We start from the raw sequence: 8,071 nt of genomic DNA, 5'->3' as shown, positions 1-8,071 counted from the left end.
TCTCCCCCCTGCCCCCCCCCCCCGCCCTTTCTCTCTCTCAAAAATAAACATTTTACAAAAACTAAAAAGAAGGAAACCGACCTGAGAGCTTGCATCTTCATGTTTTGACTTCGATTCTATATTCTTTCCTTTATACTTGTCATTTCCAGCACATGGGCACTTGCCATATCTGCATAGCCCCTGTTACTATTATTTGACTTGTAGACTTTTTGCTTTTCCTCCAGTTAAATAAATTTGTAATAGAACCTTCATGAAAATCTCTCTTGTGAATAGTAAACTAGTGTCTCTTGTCTCAAATAGAAAACAACAGTAAAATTAAATACAATGAAAATAAAATGATGTTTAAAAATCTGCTGCTGCAGCTAATGGTCTGAGTTCTTGTTTTGCTTTGTCTTATTAAATTGGGATATTGCCAGATAATGGAAATGTGAGTGTTTAAGTCACAACAGCACCAGGCAGAGACCGTGTCAGGGACTTTGTGAGAAGACGCCCATGAGAATCAGGCAGAAATAGTTTTCACACAGTGTCATTCACAGCGGCTTTCCTGTCACCTAAAACCATGTTGGGTCCCACTTGGGCTGCCTCCCACCTCTGGGGAACCCAGCACTACCTCATTCTCCCTTCTCTGTGCCAGGTCTCAGCGAGGTTTGGGGGAGGAGAACTCTGAGCCGAAGAGTCTATGCCCTGGGTCGGGTAGGGTGGGGCTTCTATATTTTGAAAGAGGAAGGACCTCAGCCTTATCTCTGATACGAGCCGTTAGGATTAGGCAAATTGCCAAAGATGGTTGGAAGTCACTTTGGCTCAGGAAGTCAGCGTGGGCTTCTTGGAAGAGATGTCCCTTAAACCGCTCTCAAAAGATGGGTGGGATTTGGGCAAATGGAAATGGTGCTCTGGGTAAAAAGCTGCCCACGGAGAAGGAATACGTGAAAAAGATCCTCAAGTCATGGGACCCAGTTGGGAATCTGGGAGTGTAGGCAGAGCCTGCAGTATAGACTAACTTAGTTATTTTTTTAAAATGTGTATTTATTTACTTTTGAGAGAGAGAGCAGGGGAAGGGCAGAGAGAGAGGGATTCAGAATCCCAAGCAGGCTCCACACTGCCAGCATGGAGCCCGATGCGGGGCTCGAACTCACCAACTGTGAGATCATGACCTGAGCCAAAACCAAGAGCCAAAACCGACTGAGCCACCCAGGCCCCTTTACTCCCAACTTAGTTATCTTTGGCAGGCCTTTGAATACCTTGCCCAAGGCAATGGATGGTGAGAGCCAATTATTTTAGAGCTGAGGAGAGAGAGGATCACACCTTCTTAGGGTTTGAGCTTTGCACAGAAGGCAGCTCTTGGGCCAGCATAAGCTAATTCCGCCAGAAATCTATTTGTACTTGGAGGGAAAAATTTTTTTTATTTTTATTTTTCTGAAATGCACTATGCACTTCTCAGCCTCCCTAACGAGAGAGCGTGTCGTGTGCACATCTTTCTGGGTCCAGCCGGCATGGTGCAGTGTGTTGTGCTGAATTGAGCTTTGGGGTTGAGCTTCCTCTTCTGTGGACATTTGCTCCGGGGCTGGGGCTTCCTTCCTGCTCCCTCTTCCACCACCAGGCTGGACACGGCCTCTGGGCTGGGCCCGGCCTCTCCCGTCTATGTGAGCTGTTCTAATTGCCCTTGCAAATCTCATAGTCAAGTCTGTGATAATCTGGCCATAAAGGAGCGCCGGTAAAGGTACAAGTGAGGGCATGGCCGGCCAGGGGCCCCGGTTTATTGCTCATTAGACATCTTTATTGGGTTTGCCCCCGGGGAGAGGTTGAGAACCCTGACCTCCTAAGCTTTGAATTAAGTCAGCCTGGGCTGTGTTTCCCTTAGGTGTGAAAGTCCATTCTGAGTATATCAAAAGCTCTAAAAAAGGTGTGCATCCTTTGAACCTGTCAGCCCGCTTCTAGGCAAAATTTATCTTGGGAAAATAATTGCATGTGGGTGTTCACTGCAGTGTTGGTTCTACTGGTCAATGATTGGCAACAGCCTAAAGATCCCATATTGGGGGATGGATTATCTAATGCTGAGATACCCGTATGATGGAACGCTCCGGAAGCATTGGCAAGGACCGTGTAGGCTGCACAGTTGTCAGTGTGAAAGATGCCTATGATACGTTTTGAAATTAAAAAAGAAAAAGCGGGGCGCCTGGGTGGCTTAGTCGGTTAGGCGTCCGACTTTCGCTTAGGTCATGATCTCGCGGTTCGTGGGTTCGAGCCCCGCGTCGGGCTCTGTGCTGACTGCCAGCACAGAGACTGGAGCCTGTTTCAGAGTCTGTATCTCCCTCTCTCTCTGACCCTCCCCTGCTCATGCTGTCTCTCTCTCTCTCTCCTAGAAATAAATAAAAATATTAAAAAAAAATAAAAAAGAAAAAAGAAAAAGCAAGTTCCTAAGTTGCACGTCTGATTCCATTTTAGTTTTGACAAAAAGTTCTCATTTACAGTGAGATTGTACATCAGAATGCTAACAGGGGCTGGTGGATGGTAGGCTTTAGGAGTATTAAAAATATTTTTTGCTCATCTGTATTTGTGAAGTTTTCTGCTGTTTGCGGAGCACCTGAAGAGATCTAATGGAAGGGCGGGTCTCAGCCAGAATCCTGTAAGAGTTTTGACTTTTTTAAAGAAGGGAATGTCACATTTTTGGGAAAGTCCAGTCTCGTCTCGGGGCACTGAGTTCTCCACAATCTAGGGCAGGGGTCCATAAACTCTTTCTGTAAAGGGCCATGTAGTAAATATGTTAGGTTTTCTGGGCCATATGGCCTCTGTGGCAGCCACTCAGCTCTGTCTTCCTACCTTGGGAGAAGCTGTACATAATACAGAAATAAAGGAGCACGGCTGTGTTACAATAAAACTTTATTTACAAAAATGCGGTGGGCTGGATGTGGCTAGGTGACTGTAGCGTGCCCATCCCTGATGTGGAGAAAAACAAACAAAAAAGCAGCTTGATTAATGGCTTCAGCGAGTGCCGCAGCCAATCCAGAAATAGCACAAATAGTAGGAAGGAACAGGCTAATGAGGTTTAAAAAGGCGGATGTTTAAATAGAGGCGTAAAGATAAGCTGTACCATTCTTTCTCCAGATCGCGTTTGCAACCGGACGAGGGGTGGTGTTGGGCCGAAGCAGTTTGGGTTCCGCTTCAGGCGTGAGTGTGTCCTACTCATATCTGGGGCTGCAGAGCAAGTTTGGGAAAAGACCCCTCGGCCGGTTTCCGGGATCCCAGAGTCTGGAATGTCAGGTGTGCTGAACTGGAAGCCCTTGGAACTTGAAATTGACAGAAGTCGAGCCTCTGCTAATTCAGGTGGTTCTTAATGGGCTCGTGCTCACTCAGTAGGAAACTTGACTCACTACTTTCGTCAGTAGGGGAGTGAAAATTTTATTTAACCCCTGAACAGCCCTTTACTGAGCCCCACTTGTTAGTCAGGAAGCATGGGGGCCCAGGGGATATGGAATTTGCATCTCAGCTTCCAGAAAGCTGGGCTCCGTGGCGGATGAAGCAGCGAGTGCAGAGAGAAGTGGACGGCACAGCCCCGAAGAGTCTGTGCCGGAATGGCAGAATCGGAATGGCAGACTCTGTAAAATCCAAGCGAATTTAGTGACCCCTTGTTCAACGTCGTGTTTCACCAGTGGGGAAACTGAGGCTCAGAGGGAGCAGGGACTTGCCAAGCTCTCATTTCGAGTTAGCAGAGGAGCTGAGACCAACTTTAGGGCAAAGGGCATACTGTTGTGATTTCCATTTTTATGAAATACCCATAAATGGCAAATCCATGGGGACAGAAAGCAGAAGTGCTGGCTGCCAGGGGTGGGGGAGTGGGAGTGGGGAAGGAGTGCTTAAGAGGTTCGGGGGCTCCTTTAGGGGTGGCGAAAATGTTCTGCAGCTAGACAGGGGTAGATTTACCAAATGCCGCTGCGTCGTACGCTTTGAAATGGATGAGACGATCAATTGTACATTATGTGATTTCTACCACAAATAACAAAAAAGTAGGATGATGGAATAATTTACCATCCAAACCTGGGCGTTTTTGTTCGTTCGTTTTAGAGAGAGAGAGAAGAGAGAGAGTACCCTCGCAAGTGGGGGAGAGGCGCAGAGGGGGGAAGAGAGAGAGAATCTTAAGCGGGCTCCACACTCAGTGTGGAGGCCAACGCGGGGTTGGATCCCATGACCCTTGGATCATGACCTGAGCCGAAATCAAGAGTCGGACGCTTAACCGACTGAGCCCCCCAGGCCCCTCTCATCTTAACTGTTCCGAAGTGTACATTAAGTGACATCAAGTACATTCATAATATTGTGCAGCCAGCACCCCCATCTGTCTCCAGAACTTTTTTACCTTCCCCAACTGAAACTCTGTCCTCATTAGACACCAGCTGCCCTCCTCCTCCCCCGGCCCCAGGCACCCCCCATTCTACCTCTGTCCCTATGAATATGATGACTCTAGGTGCTTCCTGCAAGTGGGATCATACAGTATCTGCGTTTTCATGACTGGCTGGTTGGGCTTGTTGTAATGTCCACAGGGCGCATCCATGTTTTAGCGTGGGTCAGGATTTCCTTTTCGTTTTTAAATTTTTTTTTATTAAAAACGTATATTTTAATGTTGATTTATTTTTGAGAGAGAGAGACAGAGTATGAGCAGGGGAGGGGCAGAGAGAGAGGGAGACACGGAGTTTGAAACAGGCTCCAGACTCTGAGCCGTCAGCACAGAGCCTGATGTGGGGCCCGAACCCACACACCGTTGAGATCGTGACCTGAGCCGAAGTCGGACGCCCAGTCAATTGAGCCACCCAGGCGCCCCAGAATTTCCTTCTTTTTTAAGGCCGAATAATATTCCACTGTGCAGAGATGCCACATTTTGTTTATTGCTAGACATTTAGGTTTTTTCTACCTTTTGGCTGTTATGAGTAACGTTGCTTTGAACTTGGGTGTTGCCTGTATCTGCTCCAGACCCTGCTTTCATGGGTGGGATTGCTGGGCCGTACGGTGGTTCTGGGTTCTGTTTTCGAGGATCCGCCCTACTGTTTTCCACAGCCTCGGCACCATCTTAGATCCCCACAGTGGTACACAGGGGTCCAGTTTTTCCACGTCTTTGCCAACATTGCTTGTGTTCTGTTTTTTTGCATCTTTTTTTTAATAACAGCATTCGAATGGTTGTGAAGTGTGCTTTGCATCTGAACATCGTAAAAAGCAGTTATTCTAGTGAAGCCCATGTGGACTCTGGAAGAAATCTGACAGCGAGGAGGGTGAGGTCAGCGTCACTCCAGCTGCCCGCGGGGAGGTTGCTTCCTGCTCCGGCTTTTATCTTCTTCATCTGTAAGGCTGGGTCATAGCAGATCTGCTTCTGTGGTGGGACAGGGTTCTCATGCCTCTCCTGATGTCCTGGGCTGGCTGGACCCTGGAGGTCTGGTTTCCCTGCTGACGTGGCAACTTTCTTGACATCTCAAATGGCGTAGGAGTCCCGGGTTTTGTGTTTTTCTTTTTTTTTTTTTTTTCCAAATAAGGGTGATGAGCCCGAATCCAGGCATGGTTGTTTCTTTGCTTTTGCATCAATGACTCTGTAGTGGACAGCTTTGCCTAGATGGCTTTCTCTTCCTTTAGATTCCCTCCATAGGATACGTTCTTAGAAGCAAGGTTACAGAATCAAAAATAAATGCGGGGCGCCTGGGTGGTGCAGCCGGGTCAGTGTCTGACTTCGTCTCAGGGCATGATCTCACAGTTCGTGGGTTCGAGCCCCGTGGCAGGCTCTGTGCTGACAGCTCAGAGCCTGGAGCCTGCTTTGGATTCTGTGACTCCCTCTCTCTCTCCCCCTCCCCTATTTGCTTACATGTGGACTCTCCCTCTTGCTGAAAAATAAATAAACATTTAAAAAAATAAATGCATGCTGGGGGCAGGGTGAGTATATTGGGGAAAAGCACTTGATTTCTATTCAGAAGATTCCAACCCTAGCTCTGCCTTTCGGTAGCATATGATCTGCCTCATTGTCAGAACTGTATTTTCCTACGGTAATAATTTGCCGAGACTATTAAATGAGAGAAGGCAGAAGGTGCAGAGTCATGCAGCGTGGTGCCTGACTCTTGATGGAGTGTCAAAAAATAGTAGTTGGGAATGAATATTGCCACATTGCTTTCCTGAGTTACATTAGTCCTGGGAGCAGATAAGTGTATCAGTTTTCCTACAGCCGTGCCTACACTGGATGCTATTATCTTCTTCTCTCAGAGATGGTCTCCCTCCAGATACTTTTTTTGACCACTGGCTTTATGTCCCTTCTGGTGTCAGGCCCAGGGATACAGCTGTGAACTGGACCTAGGACTGTCCAGTTGAGTGGAAGAAACAGGCAGTTGCCACATGTGTGATCGAGTGCTGGGCAAGGTAGAAACACCAAGACTTTGATAGGCTTTGAGCACCTGAAGCGCCCTAGGGCATCAGGGAAGACTTCCTGGAAGAGGTGGCATTTTGGAGCTCAGGACTGAGGGATGAACAGGGATTGGTCAGGCAATAGGAGATGGCAGTATAGAGGTGTGGAGGCGAGGAAAAGCATTAGCATGCCTTGTGACCTGTCCAGGGTTCGTCGTGCTGAGGTACTAAGTATGTGAGTGTGTGTGAGAGACAGACAGATGGGCAGGGTGGAGATGAAGGGCATCCGGATCCTGTGGGGTCTCGGGGAAGGAGTTGGACACGTGTGTGCTCTGAGCAACGCGGGTGACGTCACTGCTGCTGGAATAGATTGGAGGAGGCACCAGCAGAGACGGGAATGTCGGCAAGGAGGCGGATTTCAAATGTCCTTCTTCTTGAATTTTCCTTGGCCACTAACTTCTTTACTGTCCCTTGTCTAACATTCAATGCACCTTGCTTATTTATGTTGCTTATTCCGATCTTCCTGATTGCCAGCGCTGTGGGGACAGGGCTTTCTCCATGTTTTATTCACTGCTGTGCCCCTCGCACCTGGCCCAGAGCCCGGTATGTGGTAGGTGCTCAATAATGGTGTATTGGAAGGAAGAAACGGATGAATGAATGAACGGATGAGCCAGGGCTGTTGCCATGGGGACGGAGAGGAGAAGAGACATATACTCCGGTGACATTAGACATCGGGCCCCTTCCATGTGGGGCCCGTGGGTGGACGTGCTGGGTGGGCGCGGGCTTGCCCTGGGTGCCTGGCGCAGGGCACCACGCAGGATGGGTTTGCAGATTTGGGAGGCCAGGTCACATTCCAGAAGCCACTGGAAGGTGTGAGGACTGGCTCACACCCCTCACCAGATGGTGGCATTCCCAGGAAACGGCACCCAGAGACGGCTGAGTGAATGACGGGTGAGCTCCCAGATCGGATTTAAGGGTGTAATTACGAAAGATCTGCAGCAGCTGCTAGAATGAATCCACGCCTCTGAATCTGAGAGAAAAGCTGCCAAACTGCTTGGTTTTGAATGGAGGTGTTTTCTCTTGCCGTCTCCCGGCGCTGTTCTCCCGGGAGGGGACTGTGAGCACCGTGGCTGCGCCCCCAGCACCGAGCCCAGAGGCTGGTTTGTGGAAGGAAGGAAGGACAGGTGGACCGATGCTCCTGAGTGACTCCCGCCTGATTTCAACAACTATTGGTCCTGGTGACTCACTTCCCAGGAGAATAGGCTTCTTTGCATACATTCACAGGAAATGGGCATTTCAGACTTTGCAGATCCATTCAGGGAGATCGCCCCTGATTGTGCTAGTCTCCTCCTCCCCTTGCCTGCCTACTGCTGCTTGAGGTCAGAGAGACAAGCTCTGGCCCCTGCTCCACCGTGGCCTCCTGACCTCCCAGATCAGCCTCGATTCATAGAGATACAACCAGAGGAGGCTCGTGGCTCGCACTCCGTGCCCCTTCTTTTTTCAGGGAGCCATTGTTCACTTGGCTTTGGCCATAATGCTAATAAATTTAAAAAGATCGAGCGGGCTGCACAGCAGCTGGCCTCTCTGTGAGTGAGCTTCTGAAGTGTGTTGGAAGAGACCAAAGTGTCTTAAATTAAGCGTGACATATGTGATGCTTTTAAAGTATGGTTTTAAAGACTACATGCCACTCTGTGTCCTTGCATTT

Source organism: Crocuta crocuta, unplaced genomic scaffold (assembly GCF_008692635.1).
Source record: "Crocuta crocuta isolate KB4526 unplaced genomic scaffold, BGI_CrCroc_1.0 scaffold728, whole genome shotgun sequence".
Lineage (NCBI taxonomy): Eukaryota > Metazoa > Chordata > Mammalia > Carnivora > Hyaenidae > Crocuta > Crocuta crocuta.
The sequence above is the reverse complement of the archived record's forward strand: the minus strand, read 5'-3'. Positions refer to the sequence as shown.